This window comes from Podarcis pityusensis (genome assembly GCF_964106645.2).
Source record: "Podarcis pityusensis genome assembly, chromosome: 1".
NCBI classification, from domain to species: Eukaryota; Metazoa; Chordata; class Lepidosauria; order Squamata; family Lacertidae; genus Podarcis; species Podarcis pityusensis.
The window spans coordinates 91,132,974-91,156,009 of record NC_138028.1 but is presented as its reverse complement, the minus strand read 5'-3'; the positions used below and the strand labels follow the sequence as shown (position 1 = coordinate 91,156,009).

At 42.9% G+C, this 23,036-nt stretch overlaps 1 protein-coding gene and 1 long non-coding RNA gene across 4 annotated transcripts in view; one reads left to right on the top strand and one right to left on the bottom strand.

Moving 5' to 3' along the window:
* RALB (RAS like proto-oncogene B) overlaps nt 1-16,712 on the bottom strand; it is a 28,048-nt gene extending 11,336 nt beyond the window's left edge. Inside the window, exon 1 of one of the 3 annotated variants that reach the window (XM_081009272.1) lies at nt 16,563-16,712. The gene's annotated coding sequence lies outside the window, so the exon portion shown is untranslated. Of the gene's footprint in view, nt 1-2,196; nt 2,261-2,473; nt 2,605-16,562 lie in introns of those variants that run through there. The other 2 variants (XM_081009273.1, XM_081009271.1) reach the window with 2 other exon arrangements.
* LOC308479250 overlaps nt 1-23,036 on the top strand; it is a 199,777-nt gene that overhangs the window by 149,159 nt on the left and 27,582 nt on the right. The window lies entirely within an intron of this gene.

Genomic DNA, 23,036 nt, shown 5'->3' with positions numbered 1-23,036 from the left:
CTCCACAAATTAGCAAGTATTTGATTAAAAATAATAAGCAGTAGTTAATAACCACTGTCTTTCTGTGCAGCTGCAGAAAGAGTAAGTATTAAGTTTCCAATTAACAATGACTCAATGCTTGGCTCCTATCACATGCTTGGTTAAAATCTGCATACACATCATGCCTTTCTGGAGAAGGGCTTTAAATCAGTACAGCAACCCTCAGATTTACAGACAATCTGTCAGCTCCTAATCCAGTGGGAAAGGAAAGTCTTCTCAAGCAGCAGTTTTCACTGGCATCACAAGCACCCTAACTCAAGCCTGTCTATCCCTTCCTTTACATAGAATCTCTTGTGCTGCTGTCTTCTCCACATAGCTCAAAATCAACATTGTGCATCTAAACAGCCCCAGCTAGGATGCCACAGCAAAAATGTGCCCAGTGAAAGGATTTGCACTGAAGACAGACAACTACCTTTCCATCACACATGCTTATGGATCTGGCAATGTGACCATAAAAGCAGACCAGTCTTCTCCACCCAACATTTCAACTTATATTCCATACAAGATTTGACAGCAAGTATTGTTGGGCCTCTGGAAAAGAATAACCAGGGCAAAAAGAGCTGCATCTATAAGCAGCAGCTTCTCAATGTCTTTCACCACATATTCTTATCATTTTTGTCCGAACAAGAGTTTCATGGGACTAAAAATATATATGTACCCAGTATTTCTTAAGAACCCTTACCACAAGGTTCTGGAGCAGGTTACAGCAATATGAAAATACAGTATTAAAATCGGTTAGAACAATTTAAATGGAAAATAAGGTGGGTCCATATAACAGGTGTCAAAAGCCAGGATAGAGCAATAGCAATTCAAGTATTGCCATATCCATGTTACAGCACCCCAATCCATATCTGAAGAACCGGACAAGCCCAAACAATTGAGTCAGCTATACTTACAATTTGGCCACATCATATTCATGTTTCAATCGATGTATACAATTATAACCTGGCCAGAGAGGAGGAATTTCAAGTACTCCTGCCCAATTCTATAAATACCCTGCACTCACAAACTCATTAGAATAACCTTGGCAGATCCAAAGTCTGCTCCTGCCTACTAACCTCCCCCAGTAACTGAAAGGGGAAATCCTCCTTTCTCACAATTCGTAATCCAGACATACTGGTTAATGACCCCTCTTTCCTTACACTCTTTACTTTGTCTCAAAGCGTTCCCAGCTCTACCCCAATGACAACTATACAAAGATCCCTTCTAGCCAACCTTACAGGGTCCACACGCAGGAAGTGGATAATATTTACAATCCATATAATATTCTATGCAACGTGTGTGTCACAAAATGCAGATGGCGGAGACCTGAAAGTGACCCTGGGATTTCCCAGTTCATGGCACCCCTAACCATGTCTACACAGAAGTTAGTCTCAGTGAATCGAATGGGATCAACTGAGGACTGCAACCTTAGCCTGTTAGACACTAAACCAGTGAACTTGTGGCCCTCCGCTGCCCTTGACCATTAACCAGCTTCTCTGGGCTTGATGGGAATCGCGTCCAAAAGCAACTGAAAAGTCAAAGGCCTCCCATCTCTGCATTACACCAACTCTCCACAACGAAGCCATGGAGCTTCCACCTGTTGTTTGCCCCCAGCACATGCTATTTCGAAGGTATCCTGCCTCTGAACACACCCCAAGGCATCGCCTGGCTCGAGGTCGAGAAGCCGCACAATCCCGCCCCTCTGCTTCAGCCCAGGCGGACACCATTTCGGTGGCGCCACCAAGGAAAACACTCGGAACTCCACAGAAAAGGGAAGTGCTTAAAAACAGAGCAGCAGCACCTCCATCTCTCCGCCAGAAGCAACCCCACGGAGAGCTATGCAAAGAGATGGCAAAAGTCTCTCCAGCTGGGGTAGCTCCCTTCCCCCCCCCCCACCCCGCGCCACACGGACAACTTTCCCAGGTCAACAGCTGAGTTTCTCTCCCCCCTGCCACACATATCACACCCTGGAAACAAGGGCACTGAATGAAAAAGAAGCTCAATATCCCCCCCCTTTCCTTTCGCAGTTTGCAGCAGCGGGAGCAGCCCAGCCACCCGCCCTTACTTACTACAACGCCACTAACCACCTCTCGCCTCATCCTCCCTGCCTGGGAAGAAAGAGGGGATCCCTTTGGAATATATGCATATAATAATTAAATGACGCCGCCCCCTCACCTCGCTGCTGCTTTTCTTTTTCTTTTTCCCCACCTCCGGAGCAAACGAATCTCCCCTCACCGCCGCCTCGGTTTTCTTAGTGGGGCGGGTGCCGCTGCCGTGCTGCGCGCGTTCCACACCCGCACGCCCTCGCGCGCTCCCTCTCCCAGTAAGACCGCCCCAATCAATGAAAGCGCGGCTCCGCGCTAGCCACACACGCCCACACACCAGCCAGCGAGCGCGAGCGCCAGACCTTCCTGAGCGCGCGCGCGCGATTCCACCCCACCCCCGCCATTACCACCACGGAGCAAGCAAATCGACTTCCAGCGAACGCCGCATCTCCACCGTGTGGGTGTTCCTTTAAAAAAAGGAAGGGGAGGAGGAATCCCGCCCCGCCCCTACCCTCGCGTTCACGCCCACGTCCTTCCCACGCGCATCCTCGTATCACCTCCAGGATCCGTCCGTACAAGGAACGGGGCGGGACGTTGGTGGCGGTCACGTGCCACGCACTGTCCAATCGGAGGCGGAAGAGGACGTTTTCACACACTCACATGATTCGTTTAAAACGAGGAGAACGGAGTGGGAGAGGAAGAAGTCAGGGATGGTGTCCCCCCCCCCCCGGTCATTAAGTTGGAGCATTCCTCCAACTCACCCTTCTGCCTTATTTATTGTAAGCCACGCGTAGAGCTGCGTGCACAATGCTGTGAAATAAAGGAATAAATGGGCATGGCAACTTCCATTAATAAGTGCCGATAGAGTTTGAATTAATGCAATGGGAGGTTTCTCAATATTTGCAACGGTTTTCACTCTTATCTCAAGCCTTTAAGGCGATATGTGGTAATACGCGTTTCCTGGGTGCCTTGAAAAGGGATGTAAGGCTGAAGTCTGGTCCATTGTTTCTCAGAATTTGATCCCCAGCTGTTGATGGACTACAACTCGTGCGATCCCTGACTATTGGTCCTGCTAGCTAGGGATGATGGGAGCTGTAGTCCAACAGCAGCAACAGTCCCTGTGTTTTTGTCAACAGAAGTTAGCAGGTAAAGCTTTTTGTTGCATATAGATAAAAATTGTTACCATTTAATCGCCTCAGATCTTTATTAAAGGTGCAACCAGGTATTCAAAAATGGTAATCCAATTTAATAAGGAAAATAGGTTAAACCAAACAGGAAACTGCAATATGTAATATGTAAAAAGAGAAATAAGTCATCTTCATAGCAAGGAAATTCCTTTTTCCAAGTGAAAATGTTACTGGGTAGCTGGTTATGTTAAGTACCAGTAGCAAGAAGGTACTGGTATTTTAGAAAAAAAGATTCCCCACCAAAAAATACATGCACATTTTTAGATCACCCTTTCTTAGTTTTCAAGTAGATATGCAAGTTTCTGTGAACACTTCTGCATGTACTGTATAGTTAGGAAATCTGAACGCTTGTTACATTATAACTATATAATATATTGCTATGGGCTGGAGTTGTCCCCTCCAAACTTGTGATTCTACAGGGTGTTCGAAAAGTAACTATACACCTACTATGTATTACATTGTCCATAGGTGTATAGTTACTTTTTGAACACCCTGTATAATTGTAAGATTGGGGTCTGCAGAAGAGGTCTGCTAAAATGTCTCTTTTCTTCAGTAAATAGCCTTGGCCTGTGGCACAGAAACTGAATTGCTGGACACACTTCTGGAAGATGACAGGCAGTGTAGTAAAACGTCAGCATATCTTTCTTCCTCCCTGGCTGGAAGTGCTGTCATCAGATTGTCAGAGTATAATAAACTCATAGTTTTCAAGAGGCACACAGAATCAGAGAAAGAAGCTTGAGTACTAGATGGTAGGAGCTAACAAAAATTTGTGGGTTGGCTGCATCCCCCTCAAAATCCAATGGGAAGCAGTGAACTTTGGGGCATCTTTTGGCATTCAAGCGGATTTCCACCTAAAGGCGTAAATATAACCCTAGATCACAAAGAGACACCAAACCTTTAGTGGCTTCATTCCATGGAAACAACCCAGGTTATGAACTGAAACTGCTTGGAGATCAGGGTACATAAGAGCAAACTGGGCTTGAGTCCACAAGACATTTGTTAGTCTTTAAGTTTCCAGGAGAGGCTTTGATTTTTGGGGGTGCAAGAGACTCACACAATTACCCCTCTGGAAATATGTTCCTTGGCATTCCAGATCATTCCCAGTAGCATAATGCATAGGTAGTGAGTGCCAACCAAACTGGAACTGAAACAAGAGAGAGGTGGTATCATGTTTCGGGGAATCCCAAGGTTAGTAGAACTACTATTTTTAACACACGTAGTGTATGTGTGTTATTAATGAAGAATGAGCATGCTAAGTAGCCTGGAGGGCTAGAGAGTCAGTTGGGGTGCTTGGTGGAATCGAGTGTCCCCAAAGTTTAGGTAGACTCTGAAATGGGGCACTCATGTTAGGACGTGAGGATACACAGCAATGTTTGCTCTCTACAGTTAATGTGTTAAATAAAATGAAAAGAAAAAGGCAAGTGGAGGAAGTAGGTACCTGGAAAACTCTTAGAAAATATGAAAATAATATCCAACTTTTTACATTTCCAAACAGGCTTAAACCAAAATCTTCCCAGAGAGGTCCCGTTGCTCTTAATGTGACAACTTCCGAACATATGAAAGAACTCTTTACTGACTTGACCATTATGATTTTATCACCCTGAATAGCAGCATGAAGGAAGAATAGAGCTGTGCTGTTTTTGTTATCATTACAGTTTTATTATATACATGTATGTTGTATACCTCTTGTATACGTACAGGCATAACCATATTTTAAAAGTAAATAAATAAATAATGGGCATGTACGGAAATCTTCAGTTATTGCAACAAAGACATATTGAAGGTGATTCCACACCATCTGATATGCAGCTTTGGTTTCCTTCACATATTAAAATGCCAGAGCTACACTTTTTTCTGCTTTAGGGCAGAAAAAGGGAGAGCGTGCTTTAAAAGAAAACAGGTTCTGTGTTAGACAAATATTGTAGATCAGCTCTGCTATCTTCTTAATCGGTTTACAGCAGATAGTGTTTTTGTTTTTTTTAATTGTCAGCAGCAGTTGAAATTATATTTTCATTAGAAGCCAAACTACCACCACCTAATTATGTCAGTGGTAAATCACTAGCACACACTGTCTATAATGGTCTCACTCAGGCATTCAATTAACTCTACTGCTTAATGAGCCATTTACGTGTCTCAAGGCTTATAACACTTATCTTGTGAGTAGGGTAGGCTGATACTGAAATTTACCACATAACCTTGCTGAATGCCTTGTTTTGCACTGGCTTTCAGTTCCAAATCAATAAAGGTAGGCCTTTAAGGCTCTAGTTCTGTTGTTAACACTTACTTGGAAGTTAACCTCTTTAAGCAAATAAACTTGGGGTTTGAGTCAAAGAAGTACTCACTGAACTCAGTGGGACTTCTGAGTAAACATGGAAAGTATTGTGTTGCGAAAAGTCAAGGTAAGGTGTGTGCGCAGCACAGCTTTTAAGGCAATATTGTAGGCTCTACCTGCCAGCATTAGCAAAGATAACTTCCCATCTATCTAATGTGATGCATTAATATAAAGCTTTTGAATTATGGTGCTGGAGGAGACTCTTGAGAGTCCCATGGACTGCAAGAAGATCAAACCTATCCATTCTTGAGGAAATCAGCCCTGAGTGCTCACTGCAAGGACAGATCATGAAGCTGAGCTGCCAATACTTTGGCCACCTCATGAGAAGAGAAGACTCCCTGGAAAAGACCCTGATGTTGGGAAAGATGGAGGGCACAAGGAGAAGGGGACGACAGAGGACGAGATGGTTGGACAGTGTTCTCGAAGCTACCAGCCTGAGTTTGACCAAACTGCGGGAGGCAGTGGAAGGCAGGAGTGCCTGGCGTGCTCTGGTCCATGGGGTCATGAAGAATCGGACACGACTAAACAACAACAATATAAAGCCAGAAGGAAGAAAAGTGGAGAAAGCAGGAAAAGTGTTTCCTGGGCACTGTCGTATTACGAGGAGGCACCTCAAGAGTGATTTGTTAACAAGGTGCTTGGGATATTTCCTGCAAACACAGGACCAGGTCAGATGTAATGGTGTGCTCTAGACAATTCCCTGCCAGGCTGTCTCTTCTTTCACTTAGGGCTGGCAGCAAATCCTCTCATCAGGCTTGTCCACTATTTATTTATTTCCTATCTTGCTTCCCCCCCCCCCAAAAGGTCCAGTTTGTGTGCTTCCCACAGGCATCTGGTCAGCGACTGTGAGAACAGGATGCTGGACTAAATGGGTCCATTGGTCCTTTCTGAATAGGTCATCCACTTAATTCCTGGACTCTAAGCATAGCATATGGAGATAGGGGAACGGAATGTAACCTACTGACCACAAGTGAGGTGCGGAGTCTTTTCAGCTCCTGTGTAAACAGGCGCAAGCACAACAGAGAAGTAATTATTCTGTGTGTAACATCAAAGCCTCTCTTTGGGTCAGTAAGACATTTTTCATTTGGATTTGCTTTCCATCCTCTGTTCTCACGCTTTGTTCTAATGTGCTAACATCTTCTGACAAGCACATCGGCATTCATTTTCTGATCAAAAAGTGAATGAAAAGGTCAGTTATGCCCAACAGTGAAATAGCATACTGAAAAATGGATAGGTCAGGAATCCAGACTGACTTGTTTCTACAATTTTGACACTGGCCAATGTCAACTGAGAATTCTGAGTGAGTGCTTGGGGGGACTGGCAGAATACAGGTTTTTTGGGGGGGGTTCTTTTTTTTGCCCTTTTGAAATTGGGAGGAACTTTGCTCATTATGATTTATGGGGAAAGGAAGAGAAGCTGGATCAAGATTGCCACTTTCTTTTTTTTAGTGTCCTGCCTTAAGAGGAATTTGAAATGCAGAAAATTAAGCAGAATGAAACTGTGCTCCTGGAATGAAGCTAAGTGTGAGTGAGCTTCACTTCCTAAATTCTCTGCCAGGTTCCTGGTGGGGAACTATCTGCCCTTTTCTGGATGTTTTCTGTGTTTCCAATGTAGTGCAGCAGTGCTGCACTGAGACCACTTCCAGCCTGTTACTCTTTTGGGGTAGGATTCAATCACAAACTGGCAAATTCAGCTTGTGAAATCAGAGTTAATTTGGACGTCTTGCACAGTGAACATCAGAAGATCAGACTTTTTGCAAAAAGGAAGTTGACAGGAAAACATCCTTGAAAGCGTGGGATAACATTTGCTTGTCATCTAAGTCATCTAAGTTCCCGGCAAACAAATCAGAATGAATGCTCAATAGATAACCAACATCATCTAAATTTCCCACCAATAAATTAGGATGACTGTTCAATAAACAGGTCTGGAAGTGACCTGAGATTAGATGCAGATACACTTCAAATGTATCAGTGGTTAACATGCCTAGGAAAATTTCCAGCAAGCTCAGTTGAAACAGGAAGTGGTAGTTTGGGGCTATGAGAAAGTACCTGTTCAAACTTCAGGTGAACATGCTCTCCTCTGCCCCCATTTTGTGCATCAAATGCAGAGATAGAAAGCATCCACTTTTGTTTTTGTAAGTAACAGGTGATTCAAGATGGGAGTTTACTTTGGAATTGGTGCTACTCATGCACATCTTTTCTACAGCATCCACACAATGTCACCAAAGTTCAAACTGGGAATTGTGTTGGAAAACATTGGGGTTGGCCCTGCTCCAACTAGTATTTTCTTGGTTCCCCCACATAATTATATGTTTCCTTCAGATTATAGATATTTTAGTATTTAGTTACTTTTTTTGTGTTCAATGCCTTCCACACATTAACTAAAAGCCCGCAGCCTAAGGAGAGAGTAAGACAGGCTGTCATTCCTCCTCTTTCCCCTCCCCCACCTGTGCCGGGGTTTCTTCATGGCCTTTCATAAATGAAGTATCTCTTGATTGCTTTTTTTGTGGGGTGAGGCACACAGGCAGGTGCTGATTGCAGTAATCACGGCTTGTACGTGTCGGATTCAGCAATTGTGCTTTACCTTTCCCAAAGCCTCTGAACATGCTGTTGCATCTTTTATTAGCAAGTGAGAGGATGCTTTTCTGGCATCAGCCATAATCCACTGAGTGTCTCTGCACAGGTTTATAGCAGCTACTTTCCCACAAATTCCCCCAGAGATTTCCCATTCATCACAGGGCTGGGCAGCAGTGGGGGTTGTTGTTTGACTTTCAGTTCACAGGAAAGTGGATTTTATAAAAACCAGCTCTGCTGTTGTTGCTCTTAGTTTATTAGGCTATATTTCAGTCATCCAATTAGTCTACAGTAGCCAATAGGGGCCCAAATTACCTATTCTCAAATTAAATTCATGAAATTTAATCAGATCCACATATCCAGCCCACGTTCTAATCATAGGGAAAGGCATCACACCCACTTATAGATTATGGGTTAGAATCTTTGCTGTTTTCATATGCATGCTAGAGAGATGCTTTCATTCCAACCTTACCTGCCAATGGATACTTAATTAATTGGATTGTGGATGTTAAAGGTAGTTGGGCCCAAAGGATCTTACTGTGCGATGGAAAATGATAAGGGCATGTCTGCATTGGATTTGTGTGGAGATCAGACATGCTCATGCAGCTCATACAGCCTTTACAAACTGCATGTGCAATTGGCTGTGCGCAGATGGTGCTGTGTGCACAACCCAGTTCATGCCACAACATATCTAAGCCTCTCTCTCACACACACACTTTCACTTTAATATTAAAGGAAACGTTGTGCATTGTGTGGTATGTCTTACATATCATTACTTTTTATTTTTCCAGTGCAAAAGTAATTATTACTTGTAAATTCAGTCCACCAAATACAATCTGTATTCACTGTCATTTTCCCCATTTGATAAGAAATTGATTGCATCACACACCCCATTTTCATTGTGTGTGTAGATTTGGGGTTGGATAACATACTGACTACATAATTTACATGATTACTTACATAATTTTGCTGCAGTGGAAAGTGAGACGAGTAACTTAGTTTTTGGCAGAAAGTGAACTGTAGCAGAGCACAAATAATGCTGTGTGCGATGAATACAGGGCGGAACAGGAGGGGGGGGGAATCCCTTCTTGTGTCCTTGCATGCAAGTCACAATTTCCTAACCTACTGAAAGATGGTGCTACTGGGGTAATTTCTGGCAGGAGAAGCAATACGTGAGCTGCTTTCCTTTTTCCTGAGTCTCAGATCTCCAAGGTGACCCAGATTTTTATCTTCTGATACCCTGCTGCTTCCATTGTCCAGGCTTCCTACAGACAAGTCAGCGCTGCCCCAGCTGTTGATCATGCAAGTCAGCGGCATGCAACCTGTGCCCTCGACCCAGTTTCAAAAGTTCTCTGCAAGTGATCAGTTCAAGCCTCTGGCAAGAGCAATTTTTCTCTCCCTTGTCAGCCTACTGGGAAAAGATGGGGAGAGGGAAGGGAATAATAGAGAGGGAGTGGGGACAGACAGACAGACAGAGGTGGCAGAGAGAGAAAGAAAAAGCAGCAAACCTATCCAATTTGGGCTTTAGTCCTGGCCGTCATTTAGCTATAGAAGTATTTCTGCACCACCATATCATAAAATATCAAAGCAGTGTACATTATAAAAAATCATTAAAAAAAATAAAATGCAGATAACCGTTAAAGTGACTGGCTAATCAAAAACTAAACAGCTGTGAAGGCCTGTCAGTGCAAAAAAGTTTTGAAGAGATGCTTGAAAGTCAAAAGCAGGGATGCCTGCCACCAGCATGTGACCCCCACGACCCACCCCACAGATAGCCCTGGAGGGTATGAGACCTTCAGTTGGAAAAGGATTGCCCTCTTCTGATTTAGGTGTTGATGCACATATCCGCATGATGTGGTAATTAAACAAAAGGAAGTGCAGCCTGTCAAGGAAACAGGAAACAGAAAGAGAGGAACCACTTTTTTCTTTGTTTACAACTTTCCTGAGGCCAAATTTCTTTTATTGACCCTGACATGCTTCTTCCAAAACTATTGTTATCAAACTGATATGGAAGTTGGCAGGAAGTCCAGCTATCTCTTATGCAGATATATTCAAGTCTGCTACACACCCATGTAAAGCATCTGCAGCAAAAATGGAAATGGAGGCTCATGGTCTAATCTGATAAATTTTAGAAAAAATATAACTGGGTAAAAAATATAATCTGTCCCTCCACCCCAGCTGCCCTTTCCCATCCCCCAAAATGGGCAGCAGGGCTTCTTTTGGAATGAAGCTCGAAAAGTGTATTACTGGACTTGATTTGAGGCTGCATTTACGGGATTCACCCCTGGAAACTATTCTGAATGCCAGGACTCTGGTTAGCAAGATGGGAAGTTCTAATAAAGAAGGGAGCTTCTGGAGGCCTGATTCCCTTGCTACAGAACATTCACAGTCTGGCATAGTTCAGACATTGCTACAAATAATAGTTTATCGTGATGGGAAGGAACTGCAGTGAGCTTTGGGCGTGTATATTTCCTCTCTCCTCCTCTGGAACAACCTCAAGGAGGAATCACTTCTGCTTTTCATGAATTGCAGTTAAGTGTTTAATCTTAACTATGGTTTATTGAAAGAAACCAGATTCACAACCCATGGCTTGAGAATGCCTTGTTTCAAACAAACCACAATTAAGTTAAACTGATTAGTTGGGTTCAGATAAAATAATACACCACAATTAATAAAAAATTAAAGCAAATGCCCATGATTCCCTTGTGGCTGTCCTGGAACAGGAAGCTTGTAAACACAAGGCCCGCTGCAGCTTGTGCGTATCACAACAAACCATTAGTTGCTCAGACATCCAAATAATCTCTCCACACACACCCCCGGCCGCTCTCTCATTTCATGCATATTATTTTTATTTAGAAATTAACCCATGACATACATTTCATAACCTCCACCCCCTACTGAAAGTTGTGCTAGAAACTTGCTAGGATTGCTGTTTTAAGCTGCTGGTTTCTAGGCACACCACCTTTTTCACTTTACAGAAGCTCTGCGTACATAGAAATGCAGACCTGTACCTGCTGGATTTCTGCCTGTTACTCAGCAGCTACAGGTCTGCATTTTACGTACACCAGATGGGAAGAGTGCATTAATGATTCCCAGTTGAACTTTTATCAGTTGGGTGGAATTCTCACATATACTATAGTGTATGTCCCAAACGGCATCTATTCAAAATGAGAAAAAAATGCATTATGATGATATCAGAACAGGGGGTCAGTTTATTAAGGTGTGAGCAGAGAACGCTACATTGCAATGCTGCTCTTAGCATTCTGCTACCGTGACATGTGAGAAACCATAACTGCAAAACCGAGAATTCCGTGTTCATGCAGATAAGAAAATCAAAATCCCAAGAAAAACAAAGTTGTTTCAGAACGGACAATCTGGGTAACCATTCTGGAATTATTATGTGCAAAGAAGGCCTTGATACAGTTTGGGATTTATTTTTCTCTTTCTTTTAGACATACCTTAAAGGAAATTACAATCGTTTCCCTTCCATCAAGAGTTAACTCAGCTCTGTTGATGGATTAAGCAAGTTTCCTCAGCAATTGCCACTGAGCAACAGGAAATGTACTCTCCCTGGGTTTATTAACCATTCCCTGCTTAGCTCTACTGGAATGGTGTCTGCAGAATGAATGATTACGTTCTTTGTTCCTAACAGAGTATTTGTACTTAGATAGATAGGTAGATACAGTTTTAGGCCTGCTCTTCCCTGGAAAACTCCACCGTGGCTGGCTGTGTAAATATTTTAAAGAGCATATATTATATAACAGAAAAGCTGGAATTTTCCTCCTCTATTTGTGGGCAAAACTGGGTGTCTACTGAGTAAAGAAATCCATCTCAGATCAACATAAGGGCAGTGTTAAATCCATGAATCAGCATGCAGTATCCTAAGAAGGGCTGCCTTCCTTAGGGAACGACAGAGATACATCGGGTATCAAAGAATCAGCTTGTTATTTTACCATTTTTAAGGCATAAATGCTCCAAACTGTACAGATGACTTTCGTCCTAGCAATGCAAATTAATAATGTGTATGAAACATCACAGTGGCAAGGAAGCATGGAAAAATGGGAACATTCCAGCTGATGAAAGGGTGTCTTCCCTCCTGATTTTGTAGAGTGGAGAAAAGAAACTCATGTGAGTGCTCTGCTCTGGAGAAATCCCATCTGCATGAACAGAAGGGTGCTCAAATTGTGTTACAGAGTAACTAATCTGCATTGTGACATTTGCACCTACACCCTTGGATTTAAAGAGCAATCACACTCAAATACAGAGTTCTCTCCCTACCCCAGCCCGGGATCTTTTCTCTTATTTTTATTGACTTCCCACCCCTTTTTCCAGGGAGTTGTTGTCTCTCCCGTTCTGCTGCACCCTATCTTCCATCTATTAAATCATAATCACAGTATTATTCAAAGACAGAGGTCTCATGGGTGGGAGGGATTGCAGGAAGTGTAGCATTTTCACCTACCAAAATCCACACACAACTATTTAAAGGACAAGAGACTGCTTTCCTTTGCAAGAAGGCTCAGCAACAAGGTAGGTTTCTCCTTAAGGAGTGCTTGCTATCCCACTTATAAGTCATGCAACATATTTAATATTTCATAAGTCGTGAGTGGAGAAAGTTATTTAAAAACAGAAAAGAGTGCTTGTTTCTGCAACATAAGTGTTTTTTGTTGTTGTTTTTAAAGGAAGATACTGGATGAGTAAAACAGATTGATGAGTTCTTTCCAGGAAAGGCAAGTTCTTTCCAAGGGTGACAGGAAGAAAGCAAAATTGCTTACTGTATGATGTGCTATCAGAAAAGCAAATTCTCTCCACCCTTCCCTTGTATTTGACTTTTTATGCACTGTGCCAGAAGTGCCTTTATTTGCAGTAGGCTACCTAGTCCAAGCACAACAATCTATTTGCTACCCTAAAAATAGTTCCTTGTTCTCACTGGGGAGGTAAAACTGCAACATTATAAATGCAGGTGCAGCATGACGTGATTGAAGGGTTCACTATACCCCTCCCAAAAACCCTTCCACAAAGAAAAATGGCACGCCAAACAAAAAGATCCAATCTAGCACTCTCCCCAGTGTACTAGTTTGCAACTTTCTTTGTATTGTTTTTCCTATGGGGCAGCATTCAGTCACACTAGCCCAGGGGTCAGCAATCTTTTTCAGCCATGGGCCAGGCCACCGTCCCTCAGACCATGTGGTGGGCTGGACTATATTTTTGGGGGGAAATGAACAAATTCCAATGCCCCACAAATAACCCAGAGATGCATTTTAAATAAAAGGACACGTTATACTTTTAATGTATTTTTAATCTTTGTTGGAAGCTGCCCAGAGTGGCTGGGGAAACCCAGCCAGATGGGCTGGGTACAAATAATAAATTATTATTATTATTATTATTATTATTATTATTATTATTACTACTACTACTACTACTACTCATGTAAAAACACGCCGATTCCCAGACCGTCCACGGGCCAGATTGAGAAGGCGAATGGGCCGCATCCTGCTCCTGGTCCTTAGGTTGCCTACCCCTGCACTAGCTTATCCCCACAGGGGTGCAGTTGGGTAATTTTACACTATGGACTTACAGTGGTGGTGGTTTCTTTCTGCATTACTTTCTGCATTTTCCATTCCGCCTTGGCGAAGCCCCACCTGGAACACTGAGTCCAGTTCTGGGCACCACAATTTGAGAAGGATATTGACAAAGGATGTGCAAAGGATGACAAAGGGTCTGGAAACCAGGACTTGCGAAGAACAGTTGAGGGAATTGGGTATGTTGAGCCTGGATAAGGGATGACAGAAAGTTGATATGATAGCCATCTTCAGCTATCTGAATGGCTGTCACATGGAAGATGGAGGAAGCCTATTTTCTGCTGTTCCACATGGTAGGACCCAAACCAATGGATTCAAGTAACAAGAATGGAGATTCTGACTAAACATTGGGAAAAAGAATGCCCTGGTGGTTAAGAGCTATTTTATAGTGGAATGAACCACCTTGGGAGGTGGTAGACTCTCCTTCCTTGGAGGTTTTTAAACAGAGGTTGGATGGCCATCTTTTGGGTATTCTTTAGCTGTGATTCCTCCATTGCAGGAGGTTGGACTAGATAACCCTTCTAAATCTACACTTCTATGGCAAGCCAGTCCTGCAGCATTTGGGGACCATTCTGCTCATCCTGGCTGGGTGGGCTCATGGCCTTCTGCCCCAAAGTCCTGCCCTGATAGCACCCCCCCCACTTAAGTCTGTTGAATTCTGTCCTTAGAATGTGCCACACATACAACCTGGCAGCTACCTAGCTATTCTTAGATTAGAGTATAATATTATACCCACCCTCAGTCCACACAGCTCTCCAAACCATAACATTTTTGTCCTTGTGCTAAGCCGTGTCAACAATTCACAACTGATGCATTTGCTCAGCCTCTGCACTTTAAAGATGAGTTAAGACTGACAGAAAACCATTTTGAATAATGTGTTTTGTTTCGCTCTGGTAAGCTTAGTTGACTTATCAGTTCCACGAAATATGTTCTGCGAGAAGAGGTGCCCATCAGAGCACTTTAGTACAGAGTCATGTTCTCATTGGAATCCTCATCACTTAGCATGAAACTGTTTGTTCCTGAATCAGCAGGAAGAGCAGTGTGTTGACACAACTGCTGATAGGAAACTCCACTAATGATTCTGAGAACCAGACAGCACACTAAATCATCTGGCACAGTTCCTTTGGCTGGAGCTGTACAATGAAACTAGGAGATATTTAGCACCATCATTGGAATGTACATCCCATTCATTGCAGGAGGTGAAATCCAATGTGGTATGAGAGGGTTTCTGCTCATAGAATGGGGCTTCTCCTTCCCTTACACCCCTGTGTGTCCCTTCAAAATCTGCTCCAGAGGTTTGGGGGACCCTCCAGGTTTGGGTGGGCATGGGGAGCGGGGGGGGGGGATAAACCAGAAATCCTGTTGTGTAAGCAGATTCCTGTTAAGCAAGCAGGCAGTGTAAATTCAGCTCTCCGTACTTTGCAGCAATTTGCAATTTTAAAAAATTCTCATGAAAATTCAGCAGCATGTTTGTGTAATTTTATCCTAATAAACACATTTTATTGACCAATGTACACATTTTTGCAAGCACTTCCACCTATCATGCATTTTTTGTATGTTATTTTCACCGATGCCTTCATTTTTATACACAATTTCTACTAATAAATGCAATTTTGCAAACACTGGATAGAGAACTACATTGCAAAATTCAGATAAGTGCAATTTTTAGGAGGACAGCTGTGTTTTGGTTCACATATTGTTTCAAAAAATGCAGATTTGATACATTCAGCTTTAAATATGAACTGAATGAAATTTATCCTCCATCCTTACTCCTAAGTAGAACAATCCTGTCCATGGTTACTTGGAAGTAAATTCCACAATGTTCAATGGAATTTACTCCTGTATAAGTGTGCACAGAATTGAAGCATTGAGCCAATACATACATAGAGATAGATCCAGAGTAATCATGCAATCTTGTACATATCTGTTCACACATAAGTCACATTGAGTTCCATGGGACTTACCCTCCGATAAATGGCTATAGGATTGCAGCCATAGTTAGTTGCACTAAAACCACAATGCTTACATGGGAGTAAGTCCTATATAACATAGTGGAATTTCCTTCTGATTTAATATGCCTAGGATTGCATTGTAAGTTCCTTTTAGAATTAATGGAATCTAAGCCATGATTAACATTTCAGGCTGATTTCTTTGGGATGCAATCACAATTAGATTAGATCAAACCCACTGTGTTTACTGCACTAATGAAAGTAAGTCTAGTACACAGATGGAAATGTTGGGTCCTGGGCATTAGTGGTTTCATTGATCCTACAAAATGAAAAATGTGCCATTTTACTGAACCAACTAATTTTTAAAATACTTGCAATCAAATGTGTAACAGGCTCTTTAGAATGCTTCATTGTTAGTCTCAAAATCTAGGTGCTGAAGCTGAATTACATTGTAGATATTTGTGAGGATTTTTTTTGAATTTGTGTCAAAGCCATATTGCACAATCTTAAAACTTGAGAAGGCTGTGTTCATTCCCCCCCCCCCATATGTGATAGAGCTTTTCTGAGTGAAAATTTCTGACTTCTAGTCTACTTTGCTAGATATTTTCAACGAGGATCCCCCCTGCAAACAACAACAACCCAGAGAGACAGAGACTGTGAGAGACAGAGACAGAGACAGAGAGCACTGAATACATCTTAAGGGATCCAAGATTTAGAACTATACATGTGGGTTTTTTAATTAAAGCTGATGTTTTCACCATACCGAACAACCTTCTTGAGTTTGCAATAGAGACAATATTTCACATTTGCAACACACATTTGAATTTCTAAACTCCCTCCTTATGACTCAAAGCATACTACGTTGGCTGTACTCACCGTGCTTGGGATTCTTCCTTCCTTTGAACTGTGGTGAATTCAGATTCCTTGAATCAAATTCTTCAGGACTGAATGAAACAGGCAAAAGCCACACATAAATTGTCTTATGTTCAGAACAGAGCAGTCCACTTGTTTAGTGTGTCTAGCTTTCTGTAAGAGTTTCAAAGACAGGCAGGGAATGGGGAGGGCTCAGGATATGACATCATGCACCCTGGGTGTGTGTGGGGGGGTGTTGTTGTTTGTTTTTAAAGGAAACTAGCAGAGATAACGAAAGGTTAGTGTTTGAGAATCAGGGAGTGGATCTTATCATAAACATTCTCCACATTGTTCCATCTGCCATAAAAATAGGAGAGAGGTCATTCAACATTTGTTGGGGGCAATAATTTGGAAGTAATTTTAAATATCAGGGAAGTCCGTAAGTGCACGTGATTGCCCCAAAGAGTCGTGCTTTTGTTGCTGAAACCTTTGGACCGTGTGTTGACTTCCGCTTTCCCAGAAAGCCGGATAATTATGATTATAGGAGAAAGTCTCTAATAAAAAGCTGCTGAGTATGTGAACATGCTTAAGAATACAAAACTGAGAGATGTGATTTGTTCCACTGAACTGAAAACAAGCGCTCCCCCTGCCTGCCCCATCCTCAACTGTTCAGAGTCAAATGATCTGGTGTGCCTTTTGTGGAGCCATTTACCAAGGCTTTTCTAGCCATTTAAAGTGGGGCTTTAATGGAAAGTGGCTTCAGCGTTAGCTGTGCATGGAGATTAACCTGAACTAATGCAAACCTTGCCTAACCTCAACACCCATGGGTGGGTGGGTGAGGAGACAGCATAAACAGCATCACGCTTGGTTACTGCTGTTGATGTAGCTTGATCAATGCGCACCCCAAATCCCAGCTATGTTTCTAGAGCAGCTTTCTCCAACTTAGTACCATCCAGATGTTGGACTACCATTCCCATAAAACCTGAGCACTGGCCATGCCTGAGTGCTGCTTTCTCTTCCTCTGATGGCCTCAGCAGGGGCAGCTGGTAGCCAGAGGGAGGGGAGCTCTGTATAGGCATGCTGAAGGGATGCCTGAGGCTGCCTTTGGTCTCTCTCCCTCTCCCTCTCCCTCTCCCTCTCTGCCTTTCCCATCCTTAGGTCCCCAGATGTTCTTGAACTACAGTTTCCATAATCCCTGACCACTGGCCACGATGGGAGTTGTAGTTCAACAACATCTAGGAACCCAAGGTTAAGAAAAGCTGCTCTGGAGCAGGCACGTCCAACAGCTAGATCATAATCTACCGGTAGATCACTGGATGTCAGTGGTAGATCACTGGCTCCCCCCAAAGAAGCCCATGGAATTTGGCTCCCCTAGACATTTTAGCCCTGCAGCCCATAAAAAAAAGCTCAACAACTTTGAACTGAACCCCTAAAGAACGGCCCTTCCTCTTCCCTAGGAAAAGCTCAACAACTTTGACCTGAACCCCAAAAAACAGGGGTAGATCACTGCCAGTTTTTAACTCTGTGAGTAGACCGATGTCTCTTGGGAGTTGGCCACCCCTGCTCTAGAGGAACTAATTTACTCTAATAAAAAAACCCGAAAACAGACTTTTTGCATTTTGGGAAGTGTCGGTGTCATGGACTGAAAAATGTGAGGTAAATATTACTGGGAAGACATGTGAACACCTCACAAGCGAATCAGAATGGATGCAGGCGAATGTCCATTGTCATATAACTGCATTGTAAACAACTCAAAACACATGCCCAATAAAGACAGACCATATTCTAACCATCATGTAAGCTTTGTGCAAGCAAATCAGGATGAATGCTCCATAAACAGGTTATCTGGTGGAGCTCTGAGTTCTGCTTCCTCTCACTCCGGTTACCTCAGCAATGACTGTTGTTTTCTTGCCATGGCCAAAGTACACTGCATCTCCTACAGCTGGGGACGTTGACTTAAATTGCATGAGTCTGACTCACCTCACCACCCATTGGGCATGCTGAATCAGCTATTTATTGTGCAGAAAAGTTCCAAAGCACTGAATATAGACCAGAATAACCATGGAAAATGACAAATCCCCCACACAGACAGCAAACATTAGTTAGCTCTGCAGCTCATGTCTGCTGGAGAGGCCACATCACTGAAAAGGGAAGCTATTTTGCACATTGCGGGTCTGCTCCTGTAGGAAGAGGACTCTTATCACAATAATGAATAGGTAATCATCATTTTAGTGGCCCCCAAACAGTGAAAAGTAAAATTTCATGTGTGGGACAAGACTGCTCAAGTTGTGGAGAGTGGGATTTTTAACCATATGGGGTTAAAAATGGAGAACCATATGTAGGAGTAGGATTCTTATAGCAGATCTTTTGCCCTAACTCTTTTTACTGGTTTTTAGAAGCCTGGGATTGATTGATTGATTGATTGATTGATTGATTGATTGACTGATTGATTGCTTTTATATACCGCCCTATACCCGCAGGTCTCAGGGCGGTTTACAGAATACTCATCACCTACCTGCATAGTATATTTAAGCAGGAACTGCACGTACACTAAGAAAAAGTTATTTATTCTTTAACTTTAAAAGAGAGTGTCTTGCGTGGTTTTTATAGGAGGGAAAAAGAGAACTAATTAAAGAGTCAAACAACCCAGGGCTGTCTTCTGCATACTGTGCAAATGGGAACTAAAGTCTAATTCCCACAATTTGACCAGTAATATTTTAAACATTAGGGCAGGAATCACCGGTGTGGTGCCCTCCCAGATGTTGATGGACTCTGACTCCCATCAGCTCCAGCCAGCATGGTCAATGGTCAGGGGTGCTGGGAGTTGGAATTCAATGAGATCTAAAAGGCCACAGATTTCCTTTCTCTGTTCTCCAGCTGATTCAAGTCCCCATCTCCGGGATTTATTTAAGTAGCTTGCTATGCTGAAATTCACCTCATGCAATTCTGCTACCCCAAATCCATCACTTCTTCCCAGCAACCACTCACTCCAGTTTCTGATGCTGATTCATCAGACTTTAGCATTGTGGACTCAAGCTTCCTGAAAGCCATTTAAAACACACTGTGAACTGTGAAGAATTAAGCACAATGAGAGGGGGATGATTTTTTTGATTTTTTTTTAGGTTTAGTTTATGCTTATCGGAGTTTGTTTGCATGCTGGCAAATTATTTTTACCTCCTACTGCACAGTAATACCCAGAATTTTATAACGTGACAGAAATCCCTGTTGCCTGGGAGGCATTAACTGTGATCAAAATAACTTGCATCTGAGTAGCATGATAAGTTCCCCAAAGAACTTTGAAGCTGAACACTGCTAATATATGTACTTGACTACCTACATAAAAGGGTGGGCACTTTTGAATGCTCTTACTGCAGCACAGATCCATTACCTTGGACACTGGATAACTACGGTTCCAATTTTGCTCACCGTAATATTCATCTGAAGTAGCAGGTGTAGCATAATGCTTAATGTTTTATGTGGGATAGATAGATAGATGATAGATTTTTTACAATTGTGACAGACAAGCAGATATAACACTGTGATGGGCAATGTCAAGGCAAGGAAAGCATCTCAGCATGTCTTGAATTCAGAACCACCAAATAGCATTGACCTCCCACTTCATACAGGTCAGCTTACCAGCATCTGTTGGGTAAGGGTGCTGTGATTAAAGATTCCTCCCACTGTGGTGATTTGTTTCTTCTGTCATTGGATTTTGGAACAGCTAGAAATAGCATAAAACTTTTAGTTAGGGGCGGGGGGAAACAAGAGTCAGGAAGTTCCTTTGCAGCACGCCCCATCCCATCAAGCTCTCTTCTGTTCCGCCAATCTATCTGCCTGCAGCAAACTTCCTCTCTGAGTCAAGGTCTGACCTCTTTAGGACTCCCTGGCACAGGGCTCAGTGGAGCAAAGAGCTGTTTCTGTGTTTTCTTCTCCAAAATAATTGCCCAGCACAGGCTCGTTTCCTTCATGGCACATAGACATAAGTGGATTAGGAAGGAAATAAACTGGACAAAAGCTGCTTCCTCATTATTAGAGCCTTCTAGGCAACATTTCAAGGAACTTGTTGCAAAGAAAAGTGGACATTTTTCTGAAAAATGGTGGCAGAAGCATTTCTGCTTCATGATGGGGAACTAGGGACTAGAAAGTGATTATTGGAATTACCCACTTGTAATTGTTATATTACACAGGGTTCAGTGGGAAGTAGGGCAATAAATGGGGGCAGGGTATCAGTGCTGGATTACCAAATAGGCAGAGTAGGCACCGGCCTATGGGCCCATGCCTTCTAGGGGCCCTGCAACAACGGATCAAAATATTATTGATTTGATCTTGAAAGAAAATTACAATAAATCTTTCTTAGTTCAGTGTTATTGCACTGGAGTGTGCACACGAGAAACATCCAGATAAGAAGCTTTCTGTGTGTCGCACGTTCCCACTGACGCCAGATCCTAGTAGAATATTCATGAGTAGCTGAGTGAAAGCTTTGAGATAACTTGCAAGGGGGAGGCCGAGATTTTGACTGCCTAGAGCCCTCCACAGGGTTTAACCCAGCACTGTGGGGTATGCTTGTTCACTTGAGTGCACCCTGATGTACATGTGCACGGCCCCTTTTCCTCGTTACCACACATTTAACCTGTGGTTGTGTTGGCAGGCTGGCTGGCTGTGGCCACCTCACTCATGCCTTTTCAGCATATAGAGGCACATCTGATCCTATCTCACTGCAGTTCAAAATGTATGTATCATTGTGGTTTGTTGTTTAGTCATCTTAGCCATGTTCGACTCTCCGTGACCCCATGAACCAGAGCATGCCTTGGAAACTCTCACTTTCTTCTCAAAGCTTCTCATTTTTTATGTCCATGGAGTTTTCTTGGCAAAATACTGGAGTGGTTTGCCAGTTCCTTCTCCAGCTATATTTCATTAGCCACTGTGTATTTCAGATATACAAATATTTAGACCAGGGGTATGAAATCAGAGGCCTGTGGGCCACATGTTGCCCTCGAGGCATCTCTTTGGCACTCAGGACTCTCTCTAGGTGGCGCACCCTCCTGAACCTTACACCCTCCTGGAGTGTTTTTGCCAGGAATAGAATATTCTTCTTTTCTGAGTAACACAGGAATGTTCTGAACTTCAGTTAATAAGTCTGTACACACTTCTGAGGTGTTATAAGCCTAAATAGAAATTAGGGATCTAATCCCAGAGTTTGATGGGCTGCCATCCATCTAGAATTACCTGGACATATATGGATTACTGTGGCCGCAAGCAGTGTCCAGGCAGAAATCGGCTAGATTTCTAGGAAAATCCAGATATATGGCAGCCATTGTAGGCAGTGTTGTTTTTGCCAATTTTAGATCCTCCATCCCAGCCCCCCTATGGTTAACGACAGGATACTACTCCAGGTAGTGTGACAACTGGACATGCTGTGTGTTGTTGGACGAGCTGAAAGCAGGGAGCTTGCAGGCCCTCTGCTGGAAGTTGAAAATACAGGTTTCAGATGTTTCATAAACTAGAGAAAGCATCATCAAAGCTGTAGCACAAGTGCTATGATTTTTGTTCTTGATAGCATCAGCTGCTCATTGTCACTTTCAAATTGTTCCTGGTTTGTTCTGATTATCATATGCACAGTGATTCTCAAGCTTTTAAAAATCAGGCCCCTCTTGTAAACTTACTCCTGGGCCCCACAAACTGGCACCAAACATTTGTTCTCTGTGTGAGCCTATGAATTGGAGGTCCTTGCACATAATAGTGTGCATGAAGCCTACTAAAGCCTGCAAGAATCCCGAGATTAAGGCACTGGTTTTAGAAGATGAAAGAACTGAACATCTGTATCTTCTATCACAGAAAAACGTAATTTCAATAAAACAGCTGCTTTCCATGAACTCTCCCCTAATCAGCTGGGATAATAAGACAGTGAGGAAAGAACACAAACCCTACCCTCAAATTCAGTTTTAATTAATGAGGTCATCTGAGTTACTATGAGGCTTCAAATATGAAGCCATTAAGAGAAGGTCTCCTTACATGATCAGTGAGCTTCTAGTAATGGTGCTATTGAAGGTGCTTCTTGTAGAAACCTTTGTCTACAGGACCAGGAGTGGGAGCTAACTCAGGGGTGAGGAGCCTGGAACCCTCCAGGTGTTGTTGGAATCCAACTTCCATCAACTCCATCCCGTATGGCCAATGGTCATGGATGATGGGAATTGTAGTTCAGAACATTGGGATGCCTTGGGTTCTCCACCCTGATCTAAATGATCTAAATGTGAGTGAGGTTGATTGTGTGCACCTTTTCCGCTAAGTGGTCCTCACTAGTCTAGAATAATGTTTGAAGGCAGCGCAGAGATTCATAAACACTGGGTCGATATGGCCCCTAGTGTGGTCATAAAATGCTTGTTGTAGGTATACTGCCAGGAGCAATTGTTTGGAACAAAATTTATAGCAGGTTAAGGTGAGAATGTGGTTCCTAACATCAAGAAGTAAGATAGGTAAGTGCATTTCAATTGTAAAATT